Source organism: Bacillus rossius, assembly GCF_032445375.1.
Source record: "Bacillus rossius redtenbacheri isolate Brsri chromosome 9 unlocalized genomic scaffold, Brsri_v3 Brsri_v3_scf9_2, whole genome shotgun sequence".
NCBI lineage: Eukaryota > Metazoa > Arthropoda > Insecta > Phasmatodea > Bacillidae > Bacillus > Bacillus rossius.
Window position 1 is genome coordinate 9,468,473 of NW_026962013.1, and position 15,234 is coordinate 9,483,706.

The 15,234-nt window shown below is 43.8% G+C and overlaps 1 protein-coding gene across 2 annotated transcripts in view; it reads left to right on the top strand.

The window, feature by feature from the left end:
• Positions 1 to 15,234, top strand: part of LOC134543336 (uncharacterized) — a 283,249-nt gene that overhangs the window by 248,913 nt on the left and 19,102 nt on the right. The window lies entirely within an intron of this gene.

A 15,234-nucleotide genomic window follows, 5' to 3' on the forward strand; every position in this document is an offset into this window, starting at 1 on the left:
TGTGTGGGTGTGTGTGGGTGTGTGTGGGTGTGTGTGGTTGTGTGTGGGTGTGTGTGGGTGGGTGTGGGTGGGTGTGGGTGTGTGTGGGTGGGTGTGGGTGGGTGTGGGTGTGTGTGGGTGGGTGTGGGTGGGTGTGGGTGTGTGTGGGTGTGTGTGGGTGTGTGTGGGTGTGTGTGGGTGTGTGTGGGTGTGTGTGGGTGTGTGTGGGTGTGTGTGGGTGTGTGTGGGTGTGTGTGGGTGTGTGTGGGTGTGTGTGGGTGTGTGTGGGTGTGTGTGGGTGTGTGTGGGTGTGTGTGGGTGTGTGTGGGTGTGTGTGGGTGTGTGTGGGTGTGTGTGGGTGTGTGTGGGTGTGTGTGGGTGTGTGTGGGTGTGTGTGGGTGTGTGTGGGTGTGTGTGGGTGTGTGTGGGTGTGTGTGGGTGTGTGTGGGTGTGTGTGGGTGTGTGTGGGTGTGTGTGGGTGTGTGTGGGTGTGTGTGGGTGTGTGTGGGTGTGTGTGGGTGTGTGTGGGTGTGTGTGGGTGTGTGTGGGTGTGTGTGGGTGTGTGTGGGTGTGTGTGGGTGTGTGTGGGTGTGTGTGGGTGTGTGTGGGTGTGGGTGTGTGTGGGTGTGTGTGGGTGTGTGTGGGTGTGTGTGGGTGTGTGTGGGTGTGTGTGGGTGTGTGTGGGTGGGTGTGGGTGGGTGTGGGTGGGTGTGGGTGGGTGTGGGTGGGTGTGGGTGGGTGTGGGTGGGTGTGGGTGGGTGTGGGTGGGTGTGGGTGGGTGTGGGTGGGTGTGGGTGGGTGTGGGTGTGTGTGGGTGTGTGTGGGTGTGTGTGGGTGTGTGTGGGTGTGTGTGGGTGTGTGTGGGTGTGTGTGGGTGTGTGTGGGTGTGTGTGGGTGTGTGTGGGTGTGTGTGGGTGTGTGTGGGTGTGTGTGTGTGTGGGTGTGTGTGGGTGGGTGTGGGGGGGTGTGTGGGTGTGTGGGTGTGTGGGTGTGTGGGTGTGTGGGTGTGTGGGTGTGTGGGTGTGTGGGTGTGTGGGTGTGTGGGTGTGTGGGTGTGTGGGTGTGTGGGTGTGTGGGTGTGTGGGTGTGTGGGTGTGTGGGTGTGTGGGTGTGTGGGTGTGTGGGTGTGTGGGTGTGTGGGTGTGTGGGTGTGTGGGTGTGTGGGCGTGTGGGCGTGTGGGCGTGTGGGCGTGTGGGCGTGTGGGCGTGTGGGCGTGTGGGCGTGTGGGCGTGTGGGCGTGTGGGCGTGTGGGCGTGTGGGCGTGTGGGCGTGTGGGCGTGTGGGCGTGTGGGCGTGTGTCTCTCTCCCCAACTTGTCCGGCAGTTTCCCCCCACGAGACGCGGCGGTCGTCGGGCTTCGTGCGCGGCTGCGGTCCAGCTCCTGATGTCCGGGGGCGCGCGTTTGGCATACTGAAAATACATAAAACAATTCTGCGCAAAATGTTATAATAGTTCTAGTAAATAACACAGAAAAAAAAATTGCAATGAAAAATAAAATGAAACGTGCCTCAAGTTTATTCATCCTTTTTGTTTATCGGGAACTGGAGCCTGGTGTGTCGTAGCGATCTCTTCATTGGGGAAGCCTTTTCACAGACGAGAGAGCCAAAACCCGAAGTTCATGCTTTTTTCCCCGTATCTTTAATGTAGCTATCCTAACCAAATTAACCGTCCACAATGTTTTAAAGTATTTATAATGTAGCTAACCTAACCTATTTGACCATTAGTATCATTTTATAAAACCGCCATATTTATTTACAATGAACAAAAAAAAAAAAACAAGATGCACGATCGGGCGTTTGGCTCTCTCGTCTGTGAAAAGGATTCCCTCTTCAGTGTGTGAGGGCACCCTGGCGCGCACTCAGTGAACCACCGAGCTAGTGTGCGCAGATTATAAAGCAAAAAAAAAAAAAAAAAGTATTTGTTAATACAATGCGCAATCTATACAAAATGTAATTTGGCCGATAACTTCAAAACTAGCTATCAAACATTCTGTCGATTGTGTCCATCCTGGGTAGGCTAGCCTAATGGTCAAAATCGTGATGCATGCCTATATGTAGTCCACAGTAACCGGGACATGAAGTTGAGCGCTTTCTAAGAGGCAAAAATATTACCTTAACGATAATCACCAAAAGTTACTAGAAGACTTTACGTTGCGTTAGATAAGCGTAGAATGTTTATCGAGAAGTTGTATGATGTGTACTTAGAGGACTCGTAGCTTTAAAGAGTTAGATGGCAGAAATGTCATGAAATACAAAATGTAGGTTGCTGAGAGGCAAGAGATTCAAGATCTAAAAAAAATATCTAAAAAGCCACGAGCAGTGACAAAGTTTTTGAAGAAAATCCACATCCAAATAAATTTGAAAAATATCAGAGAAGCCACTTTGCCTACGGCTACTACTGTAAACATATATTTCAGTGTGTTAGTGTCAATAGTGATGTGTGTTTTTTTTTAAATTTTTTTTATTTTAAGAATTCGCTAAAATTCGTTAAAATTTTGACGTGACAACGTCTAATAATTCGAACGCCGGCTGCACGCAGGAAAAAGTGTCCCGTTACGCACATTTCCCGTTAAGCTGTGTCCCGTTACACTCATTGTACGCTTGCGCCGCATCTATCTCTCTTCCACTCGATTGGAACAATCATTGATTTGACTTTTTCGAGGCACATTAAACTTGAAACCCTCCCATTCGTTTCCTACTTTTCCTATCATCGCCCTATAATTAATATAATAACACAGATTGGAACAAGTTAAATAGTAAAATTGTATAAAAGTTATAGTTAAAATATCTTCGTTAAAGTAGGTAATAAACGTATTTGAATTAATGAGTGCAAATAAAAGTAAATTTATAAATTAAATTGTAGATTTAATTTTACTCCTCCTTTGTATCCATACAAAATAGTGATAATTCAATAAAATGATTCAATTTTATTCATAAAAGTATGCAATCATCTCATCAATGTTTTGTTATGACGTTGTCACGTTAAACTATCGTCCGTAAACCGACTTTACAGACAACCAATTTTTTGTCAATTCTTTTAAATCCCCCTTCTCTCTTCCCCCCGAAAACTATTCCTTTAACCGCCACTGGCGCAGATGGCTTCACGCGGTTACCATGTGGACATGTAGACATGTGAACATGTGAACATGTGAACATGTGAACATGTAGACATGGCCACCCTCTAATTCGCACAGTGGCCAGCAAGTGTAGCGGACTGCAAGGGACTGGTTCGCTCTGCATGTCGGTTCGCAGTCGGCCCGCAGGAGCGCGCGGACCCGCGCCGGGCGGTTGTGCCGCTGTTGCCCGGACCCCGGTGACCCAGTGGCACACTTGGGCGTGTGCCGACACGATCTGCTGGCGCCACGTTCATCGCATCCACACTGCCATCGCGTATCGACTTGATATTATTACAAAAAAAAATTGGTCGTCTGTAAAGTCGGTTTACGGACGATAGTTTAACGTGACAACGTCATAACTAAACATCGATGAAATGATTGCATACTTTCATGCTTAAAATTGAATCATTTTTATTGAATTATCACTATTTTGTATGGATACAAAGAAGGAGTAAAATGAAATCTACAATTTAATTGATAAATTTACTTTTATTTGCACTCATTAATTCAAATATGTTTATGACTTTAACGAACAGATTATTTTAACTATAACGTTTTTGCATGTTTGCTATTTAACTTCTTCTCGAAAAAGTCAACTAGATGGTTGTTACAGTCGAGTGGAAGAGAGATGCGGCGCAAGCGTACAATGAGCGTAACGGGACAAAGCGTAACGGACAATCTGCGTAACGGGACAATGAGTCATCCTTTTTCGTGCGTGCAGCCGGCGTTCATCGATTGATAGGACGTTGTCACGTCAAAAAAATTCTTCGAAAGTATAATATTTAGCTATTGTGTTCATACGCCACTACGTTAATACTCTATTTCATAAATTGTGAACTAAAAATGTTTGTAAACTTACTTTTTTAATTTAAATTATGTTTAAGGAATTTCTATGTGTTTTTTTATATTTAAAACTTAATTTTTGATTTTGGCATTGCTCAATCGCACTTTTTTTTGACTTGATGACATCTTATAAATCGATGAACACCGGCTGCACGCACGAAAAAGCACGACTCTTTGTCACGTTCCGCTTGAGCCGAGCGTGCAAGAACCGGCCAACCACCGTGCGAGAAAATCTTATATAATATCAAACAGGTTAAGGCGGGCTTTTTAAAAGCAGCAATTAAAAAAAAAATTGATATGACGTCATCACGTAAAATTATCGTCCGTAAACAGACTTTACAGACAACCTCCCCCTCCCCCCCCCCTATTTTTTTAAGTGGCCGTATTCCGCCTGTACAGTTTCACTCCCGTGTCTCTGGCTGTATGGGGCCGATATTCACCGCATGGGGAAACGTCTGTGGATGTTTATTAATATTACCCCCCTTCACCTTTCCCTAACTGCCGCCGGCGAAGTAACAGCGTCCTCCGACGACTCGTCAGAGAGTCGACTGCATTCCCGCACCAGCGCCACCAAGCCAAATGCCGACATAATGTCCAAGCTCCCGCCCATTTGCATGGTAGTCTATTTCTACTCTGTCCAACTCTTCTTCCCGGAACCATCCTTCTGTTTCCTGTTAAACCAACCTGCTTGTAATTAATGCATGAAATTTTTGCATCCCGCATGTCAGAGCCCAGGGTTTTCCCTGTGTCTGTGCAGGTTTTACCTGGGCCCAACTTATCTAGTTTTAACGTAGAATAGTCAGTGAAGGGAGTTAGTCATGGCTAAAACTTTGCCATGGCTGGCCAATCCCCCTCCTAGCACATTATGCATGTTTCTTCTCCTGCATGGTTCATAACCTGCATGCTTAGAGCGTATAGGCTTCGGCCTGAGACGCACTTATTCTTCCCTACCCAGAACACTCCCAAATACACTTTGTTATTAGTTAGGTTAGGAAAAAAACAAAAAATACATATCCGCGCGCGAGCGCAGGAGTGTCCCGGGTCGACTGCAGGCACCAGCGCCGCCCAGCGCCCGGGTCGGGAACCACGCGTGCGTCCAGGTGTCGCTAGAGGGAAGCCTTCTCTTCACAGACGAGAGAGCCACACCCGAAGTTCCCCGAAGTTCATGCTCGCTCCCCCCCCCCCGGTCCTATCTCTCATTGTATAAACCGGCGTGGCATTAAATTTTGCAGTCGATTAGGATAGGTTAGCTACATTATAAATACTTTAAAACATTGTGGATGGTTGGTTATATTAGGTAAGTATGGCTACTACATTAAAAATACTGTAAAATCATTTTATGGTTGCTTGGCAAATAACTTTTTAATATGTAGCTATCCAGGGCTAGAAAACCGTTTACATGATTTCACAGTATCTTTAATTTAGCTATCCCAACCAAATCAACCGTCCAAAATGTTTTAAAGTATTTATAATGTAGCTAACCTAACCTAATTGACCATTAGTTATCATGAGTTGTCCAAACTAAACATTCACGGGGACACGGCAAACGAAAAAATATGGCGGCGTACAAATAAATACCGTTGCCTTGTTTATGGTCTGTACTTTTATCAACACCGCCATATTTATTTACAATGAACATAAAAAAAAAAACCGAAGATACACGATCGGGCATTTGGCTCTCTCGTCTGTGAAATGAAGGCTTCCCGTCCGAGGCGCTGTTCTTGCAAACCTGGCTGACGCCCGCTGCTTATCTGCTATTGGACTACGAACCTCCTGCCCCACTGACACAAGTACACCCTGACTAGGCGGGTCCCCTAGATCAATGTTGGCTCGCAACAATTGTGTACAGATTGGCTGGAAAGAGCTACTGACAATCATGTCAACTCTAAGCGCAATCAGTAAATGAGCTGTAATTTTTTTTTTTCCGAAGGTTGACGTGAGAAGTGTTCACATCGGGCGTGGATACACTTTGTACGGTCTCTCTTCCTGTCTCCCCAAGTTTTATTCTGGGTATCGCAGTTCTGCGCCGTGACCCAGAAGCCTTTATTTTTAGTCTCGTTGTATCTCTCTCTCTCTTCGCCTCCATCTCTCTTGAGACGGGCTGCTTGGTCGTGTCTAAGTTCGCGAGACTCCGTCACCCGCCTCCAATCAGGACAGGCCGTTACAAGTGGAGACGTTGCGGACGTTGCGGTCTGCCGCTGGGGTTTTCCCCCTCAGCGTCACATCTTGTTCACTGGCCAAAAAGAAAGCTGTTTTAATTCCGGCCACTTCTATTTGATTTCAGTAGGCTATCAGGATGGTAAGATAATTTTTATGGTTCTGAAATTTCCAACCAAGAACACCATAAAAAACGGACTAGTGCGTTGTAAATAAGATACGCGTACCTTGAAATAAGGGTGATTACGACATTACATTAATTGCTCGAGCGAGGTAGAAATTATTTCAGGTCATATGTAAAAATAAGTGTGTTTTTATAGATTCACACAATTGCGACCGTTCTCCGCTGTGATGAGTTTTCAGTTTCTGAATTTTTGTTTATTTTCGTCTTGATGGTATTCGACGTTGTACCGTAATAATGGCATGTCTGACATTCCTGCGGGATCCCGTTCCCCTCTTACTACTTCCCCGTCCCTGCTAAATTTCCTCTAGAGCAGTGTTTTTCAATCTGTGGGTCGCGACCCCGAGGGGGGTCGAAGGCTGAAGCTAATAATGCTGACTCGTTAACACTGGATGCCTGAAAATAAACCAGACAATATAAAAGTGAATAGTCAATAAAAAATAAGTACGCGGAACCTTTGCACACCAAAATGAAGTACAATAAAAAGTTGTATGCAAACAACAAAGAAATAAACATCATAAAACATCAACAGTAAAAACAGCAACAGAATAGACTCGACTTGAACTTATCGCTAGCGTTTTGAGGGTCTTAACAACACTTTGTGGAGACTAGGGAAACACTATGTTATTACCTGAATCATAGTATTTTGCTGCTGACTAAGAGCTTTCAACTTTCGTTCAAAGAAATCCAACGGCTTATCAGCTTCTTTTTTTATGCTTGGTTGTGAGATGCCGCATAAGATTTGACGGTTTCATACTCTCACGTGATAAAACATCGCCGCAAATTACACATTGAGGTTTATTATTTATGACTGAACCCGTATTTCAAATAACTGTCATCGTAATGTCTATTTTTTTTGGGTTTGTTTCACCACCACCGCTATTGACACTCGTACCAGATGTTGAAGGCTGCGATCTTTTGAGAAACTTATCCATTTTACAAACGCGCCGAGCAAGTGAAAAACAAAAGAATGACGCCCGTACTCATCGGTGACTACGCTTAACTGGGTGAGATGAGAGTTGAAACAAAAGAACATTGCGGGCGGCGGCGGGTGGCGCGCGCGGGTCGCTTCCTGTCGCCGCAACGACAATGCGGCGTGGCAACGTGGCCGTCGCCGACGCAGTTTGGCCCGCGCGAGTTGGCGTCCAAGTTAAGTCGCACGTAGCCTTACCAACTTACCTCGTACTTACTTTCAAAACTCTCGCGGCTTCCTGCAGAGTGTAGATCCGAATAATAGATAATTGTACCAAAATAGAAAATACCATTAACGTAGTCTTTTAATTAAATAATTTCTTTGTCTTTCTGTGACACAAGGGGGTGGCCGGAATTTTTCAACTTGTAAAGGGGTCGCGAAATCAAAAAGATTGAAAAACACTGCTCTAGAGTCTAGTCTCTCATTCTGTGTTGACGAGATGTTATATTTAGTTTATTTTTATTTTGGAGCTATTATACGAGATGTTTTAGCGCGTCGGAGACATAGTTTTAGATTTGGTCCCGTGGCGAATTCTGTTGGGCGCGTGTTTCTGGCCGTTCGCGATGTTTACACGCGGTGAATCAGCGTGACACCAAGTTCTCTCTCTCTCTCTCTCTCTCTCTCTCTCTCTCTCTCTCTCCCTCCCCCTTCCGCTCTCTCCCCCCTCCTAAAATGTGGATACTGGGACTGCGGCCAGAGGTTCTGAACTTATAACCCTCCCCCCCCCCCTCCTCTTTCCCATCGGGTGAGTTAACTTTTCGAAAATATCTTCTGTTAATGCGTCTGAGAAAATAACTACCATTTTAAAGGATTAGGAAAATCGTTGAAGCACTAAAGGAGTGTTTTTTACCTTACATATTTATTACTTGTGACTAAATAATGAGAAACTGGGTTTAAACTATGAAAATATTTCAGTAACTGAAAAGTGTATTTTCAATTCCATATAAGGTGTCCCATTTTTGATAGGTGCTTCAGCAAACATTCAAATTTAAACGTTTGAATATTCTTAAAAAAATATCTTAATGATTAGCTAGTTAGTAGCTTCTTGCAACTTCGTGCAAGAATATTAAACTGCCAAAGTCTTTGAATGTTAGCTGAAGTACCTGCTAAAAAATGGACACCTTAGAATTAGCAAAACACGGTTTACGATTTCAAATTTAAAAACAAACAGGTCTGCCACGCTCAGTATTAAGGTCGTGCAAATGGCAGTTAAATTTCTCAAGAATTATGACCTCATAATGCAGTTACAGTTCTTGCTTTTACCGTCCAGAACTGAGAGTTCGTAACGCAAAATTATAACATCGATAGTATGACAGACTGACTACGGGGACTTAAGTGTAGATGTGGAGTGTAGGAGCATAACTCACGTTACTGTCATCCCGGTTTGACGGCCGCCATTTTGTAATGTCATGATCTACTGCCCTAGAATTATTTACAAAATGCATCTAGAATTTCCTTGTGCCTTCTGCCTATTTATAATATAAAAATATTTTTCTTTGGCAATTAATCAGATTTTCTAAAGAATTAGTTTTTTTTTTTACTTCTTTGAAGCGAAACTTTTTTAAGCCGTTAGGTAAGAGACGAAAAACAATATGTAACCTTCACGAGTGGGGCGTTCAATTGGAAGAGGGGTCAGTAAATAACTAATAATTGGACAACTGTAAGACTTTGATAATTTTTCGTCTATATGTATGGTACAATTGTGAACCTCCATGCTAATTAATTTTTACCTGTTTTCTCTCTTCGTAATCACCATATAAAATTTGTCAACAAAACAGATCATAAAAAAGGTAGCGATATATGTAGCTGTTTAATAAATCAGTATAAAATATTTTGGGCAAGAAAAGGGATTATTTTGTTTTCTTCTGGAGCCCTATATTTTTTGTTGCCTTGTTTATTTTATGTGTTCACCACAGAGAAAAAAATATATCGAATGAGGTATCAAATTACCATTTTATCGCAAATTCCGACCACTCGAGATTCCTTGCAGTACGAACAAAGCCAGTCACTATCGCCAGTCATGTTGCGTTTGTCCATTTGTTAAGATCCGATATATTCAACATGCGAAGAGAAATATAAAATGTATTGCTTTCGTTTGATTGTAATAACAATTTCATTCGTAAGTTGAAATGAAATATAATGATACCATCTGGCAGAGACTGGCAGAGACTGGCCCGCGCTGCACACGTCGTGCGCGGTCTGCTCCCCGGCTGCACCACCGGCCGTATCGACCGTCACAGCCTCACAACCTCACAGCCCTGCCCCGCACGTGGCTAGCACACCCTCCCACACCTCGTGGCACGCTCTATCCACTCGCTCCTCAACCCCCGTGTCCCTGCTCCATGTGGCTGGCCCTTCCTCCCTCTACTCATTCCTCTTCTCCTCGTGGCGGTGTGAACTTATTTCCTTTCTCCTCGTGGCGGTGTGAACTTTCTTCCTTTCTCCTCGTGGCGGTGTGAACTTTCTTCCTTTCTCCTCGTGGCGGTGTGAACTTTCTTCCTTTCTCCTCGTGGCGGTGTGAACTTTCTTCCTTTCTTCTCGTGGCGGTGTGAACTTTCTTCCTTTCTCCTCGTGGCGGTGTGAACTTATTTCCTTTCTTCTCGTGGCGGTGTGAACTTTCTTACCTTCTCCTTGTGATGGTGTGAACATTCTTACTTTCTCCGTGTGGTGGTATATGTATATTTCTCATTTGGTTGAAATTCGGCCACTCAGTCTAAAATTTTAACCGTGCTGGACGTAAATAAATATAAACTAAGAAGACCTGGAACGGGATCTATGTTAGTACAATCTCGCCGCCTGCGCTCAGATCGTTAGGCAGCGGCAGCAGCAGTCGCGCTGGGCGGCCTGCCTTCGCGGCGTCACGTGCCGGCATCCATAGGGCAGTGCTCCTCTTCCTTCGGTCTTGTTTCTCTCGCCCCTGCTGCGCGTCTATCCCTCCCGCCAGCTTTCAAGATCCTCGTGTTTGTTTACTGCTGCTTTTTTTCTCTTTGCTCTTGATGTTTTGTTTTACGTTAAAGGTTCGCCAATCAAACCATCTCAGACTTCCGTCAGAGGTTTGAAGACTCTTTATTTATCGCTAAATATGGAATTACAGGATTTTAAAATTTGCCGGTATCTGCATAACATTATTTTTATATATTTCTTTTTAACCGTTTTAAAAGCTTTATACAGTGCAACGATACATTTAACTATCTTTTTCCTTATCTCATCTGAAATGTGTATATAGGTAGTTATATATTAAATTTAGTTCGTAAAACACTCATACTGACTCATTAAAATTACCATCACTCGTATATCTCTAGTTGTGATTGTCTGCGGTTCCACTGTCCATAATCAGTCGCCCGAGTTCCAAACGATATTTAAACAAAAATGGAATCGCTCTGTTAATCTCATTATCCTGGCGTTTGTTCTGCTTCACTGTTGAAAGTGATAAACCTGCGCCGTTAATTTGCGTACAGCTTATTGTTACTACATCAGTTAAGGCAGGTTCGAACGCCCGTGTAACATTTGCATACAATAATTGGGAGTGTCCGAGTGCAACCTGTGGAGTTGACGAGAACGCGAGAGTTCCACCTCTCCGCGCAGACGTCAGCCATTATTGCTGATGCCCTCATCCTCACCCCCCACCCTTTGAATGTTTGATATTTCCTGTCTTTCAACGTATGAGATAAGTGAGGCCCATAGCGTTGCGTGATTTCCATTCACATGCTGTTTTGACTGGACAGTGTTTTATCTGATGGCGACGCTAAAAGACGTAAATGTAATCGTTCCTCGGTTATTGGTCTTCATCGGGAGAGCTGTTCACTATCCACTCACGGCTAATTGTGTAGCCTAACGCCACACACGCTAATTGATGTGTGTTTTCGCAACAAAAAAATTATGTTATTTCATTAATCCATTTGTATTGTATTTTCTATGAAACGAAAAGTAACAGAATTCAAGTACTGTTAACTCAGAAATAATAATAAAAAAAAGAACCGCTATTAAAATGTCAACAGCTTCAAAATCAACTTAGTACTCGTAGGGGTCAATGTAGCGGCAGGTAGCGGTTACTCTATGGACAAATTGGGAGTTCCTTGTTGAATTTTCTCATTTCACGAGCGGAGGTTTATTTTTTATTTTTAATTTTCTTAAGAGACGGAAACCGGCGTCTAAAAGTCCCGACGGGACTGCATCATGTTTCCCGCGGCCACTGTTGAGTTCATTAACTGTATTCCATTTGGCAGACTCTTGGCGAAGAGTGCTTGGTAAAAGGGGGGGTGGGTAGGGGGGGGGGAGGGATAAATGTAATACTCCAATGACGTGTTCGCGCGTGCCTGCGGGGCGGAAGAGAAGGAGCGGTCAGAGGGTGAGAGGAGGGGAGGGCGAAGGAATCTCGTCACTGAACGCCTCGCTCGGTGCGGGGACGCACCACAACGCCGAACGTACAATAACGCTGAAAACCATAACGCCGAATGCCAAATTGACTACAACGCCGACAGCTAGAAAACTGCTGTGTACCACAACGCCGAAATACATTAACTCCGAAAAATGTCATTGCAGGACTGCCACAAAGGTTAGGTTAGGTTAGGTTAGGCTAGCCTAGGTTAGGTTAGGTTGTGGTATTTCGGCGTTAAGATACATTTAAGAAACATACGCATTCATTCAGATGTTTTTCATTTTGCTCCTGTGTGCACCCCTCCCCGCAGCAACATTTTTCGGCGTTACTGTATTTCGGCGTTGTGGTACACAGCAGTTTTCTAGCTGTCGGCGTTGCGGTAAATTTGGCATTCGGCGTTATTGTACGTTCGGCGTTATTGTACGTTCGGCGTTATTGTACGTTCGGCGTTGTGGCATTTCGGCGTTGTGGTAACGACCCGCTCATTGCCAGCTGACGGGCCGACTGCGCACACTCGCCGCGTCTGTACAGCGCAACACAGTCGCACCCGTGGTCGCCACGTGTTTCTATCGGCCCGGCTCCGCCTTGCTGTTTGAATACTCTTACTTGGGTAACAGACATTTTCTAGGAAAAAACGAATGGCATATCTTGTCTGATTTGAAAAATATCACCTCATTCACCTCCTGCCCCCCCTTCCCGAAAAAAAAAGAAAAAAACACACCGAAATTACATTTTTGGCGTTTATATGGGTATCATTATGAATCAGATTTCTTCGTAACATCTTATCTGGTTCACTGTATAAATCGATTATTTCTGTGATTTTGTTTTTTTACATATTTACGTTTTGTTCCGTGAAATTCGATTTTTAAATTAATATGCATAGATTACTTAGGTAGTTAACTTTTTTAAAAAATGTATCCTAAGGTCAAGGGCCTTATTAGATGCGAATTTCGGAAAATCAATTCCTAGTCGATGCCTTTTGTTAAGGGCAGGGCCGCCGAGAGAAACTTCCCGTAACTTAAAAAAAAAAGACAACATTACCATGGCCATACCTAACTGTAAATGTGAGCTATGTGTATTTCATGTTATGTCTGTTAGCAATAAACTGGTAATTTCGTACTACTATCTGGGTTAACGCAATCATTAAAAAAAAAAAAAAAAAAAACTCTAAACTCAACTGGACTCCGGGAATTTGGGGGGGGGGGGGGGGGGGCAAATCATTCCAGACTTCTAATCCCTTAAGACGGCCTGGATAAGGGCAATGTGTAACTGCCAAAAATTTAAATAATTTTTTATCTTAATTGGTTTGTACATGTATACCTGTTTTTTTAAGTCAGTTGGAACTTTGCCTCTAATATTAAAAATTGCATGTAAAATACCAAAACGTTAGTTGCACATCAGTAATACATCTGCTACGAGAAAAATAAATTATTATTTTTCGTTCACTAATTTCGAAAATGTTTTACACAAGGAGCGTTCTCTAAAAAAAAAATTACGATCGTTTGTTTACCGTAGCGACTAGATTGTCGAGGTACTTGAGTGGCTCTGTGTACTCAAGTGCGCTCGAAAATGCTAGGTCAGTAAATTAGCACTGCAATTCTCTAGATGTGACACAGCTCTAGAAAGTTTGTTTTCGCGTTAGAAATGCACATCAAATATTGCGCATATTAACGTGATTCGATAGTGTTAAATTGTCTGAAGAAAATTGACTAAGCGGCGTTTTGTTCAGTAGAGTTTGTCTAGTTCGTAAAATTATTTTATAATTATCTTTATTGACGTGACAACGTCTAATAAATCGATGAACGCCGGCTGCACGCACGAAAAAGTGTCCCGTTACGCACATTGTTCCGTTACGTTGTGTCCCGTTACGCTCATTGTTCCGTTACGCTGTGTCCCGTTACGCTCATTGTTCCGTTACGCTGTGTCCCGTTACGCTGTGTCCCGTTACGCTCATTATTCCGTTACGCTGTGTCCCGTTACGCTCATTGTACGCTTGCGCCGCACCGACAGAAGTGAAAACTTTAAACTTTGTTTATAAATGTTTAATATGAAATAATTTCTACGTCAAATGTACGTAAGAAAATGAATCTGATTACTAGTATAATTTCAAGTATTTATTCTTTTATTATTAAAATAAAAATGATTCAATTTTATTCATAAAAGTATGCAATCATTTCATCAATGTTTTGTTATGACGTTGTAACGTTAAACTATCGTCCGTAAACCGGCTGTACAGACAACCAATTTTTTTCGTTAAATTGAATGAAGCGTTTCTCATCGAGTGTTTCGCCGCTGCCCATTCAGCACCGCTGTTGAGGACGACGTCGACCGGCTTGGTGGAAAAGGGGGGGGGGGAAGGTTTTTTTTTTTTTTGCGTTTGTGGAGGGGAAAGTAGTAGGTGGGCCTTGCAGGCCCGTGCCGCCTGCATAATGAGATGTAATTAGCGTCATTGAGCGGGCCCCGCAGGTAAACAAGACCGCCAGCCCTTTCTCCCGAACAGCCTCCCTTCCTTTGTAGCGGAACGAGGCTGTTCTTGCCCTCCGGGTTTTGGTGGAGGAGGGGGAGGGGGGGGTGGTGTTACGAACCCTGCGGCGGAAAAGTTAGCAAGTTTTTTCTGTTTCTCTTTTCCCGGCCGTCCTTCGTGTGTAAACACTTGTTAACTGACGGGAGAGTCACAGTCTCTCGAAACAGCGCCGGATGGGAAGGAGGGAGGTAAACAACTTCATAATTTTTTTCCCCCTTCGTTTTATTTTCACCCGCGTGATTCCTTTTTCGCCTTTGATAAAAAAAACAAACGAAAAACCAATAATCGTGCGCCCACAAACCCTCCCCTCCCCCTGCAGATTTATTTCTAATTGTTAGTATTATTTATATCGAATTTTCAATGCAATATATTTGTGTGAACGAGTGCACGTTATGTGCGCGTGGAACTGCCGACACGCGTGTGATGTGTTCCGCTGTCTGCCTGCAGTTCCGTCAGAGACAAAACAGCGGCAGTGAGTCGGGGACGGTCTGGTCGCCAAACCTCAACCTTGCATCTTTTATTTCCCAGGATGACGCAGGACTAGTAAATAATAAATAAATAATAAATCTTAAAAATAGTATTCATAAAAAAAAAACTAATTCTAGAATCACCTCAGAACAAAATAAACACAACGTCGATTCTGAGAGAATATTGACACTTCTAAACAGTGCTTTGCCGACATCTTATATTTGCTAAAAATCTAATGGGGTATCGTAAGCCAATAAACCGAACGTTCCTTTGTTGTCGGATTCTGTAAGCAGGCCACGTATAAAACTGTCGGATGAAGCCGATCCGCGGGTCGCCAATTAATCGTCATGTATAATTTAGTCTGCGTCATGTTAGGCTGCAGGTGGAAGATTGAAGTAATTCTGTCGTGCCTTTAATGTCTAAGGGGAAATCTATAATAAGTACTCTAGAACCGTAGCGTCTGTACATTGCAAACATTTGGCAGAAACTGATTGAGGGCGATGAAGTCCGCTAGCTGCCTTGGTTGCAGAGGCCACGAGCTCTAGATGGCGTCGCCCTTAGCGCGGCCCTGCATTCAGCCCGACAGTGGCTAGGCGGACCTCGTAGCTCTTTGTGT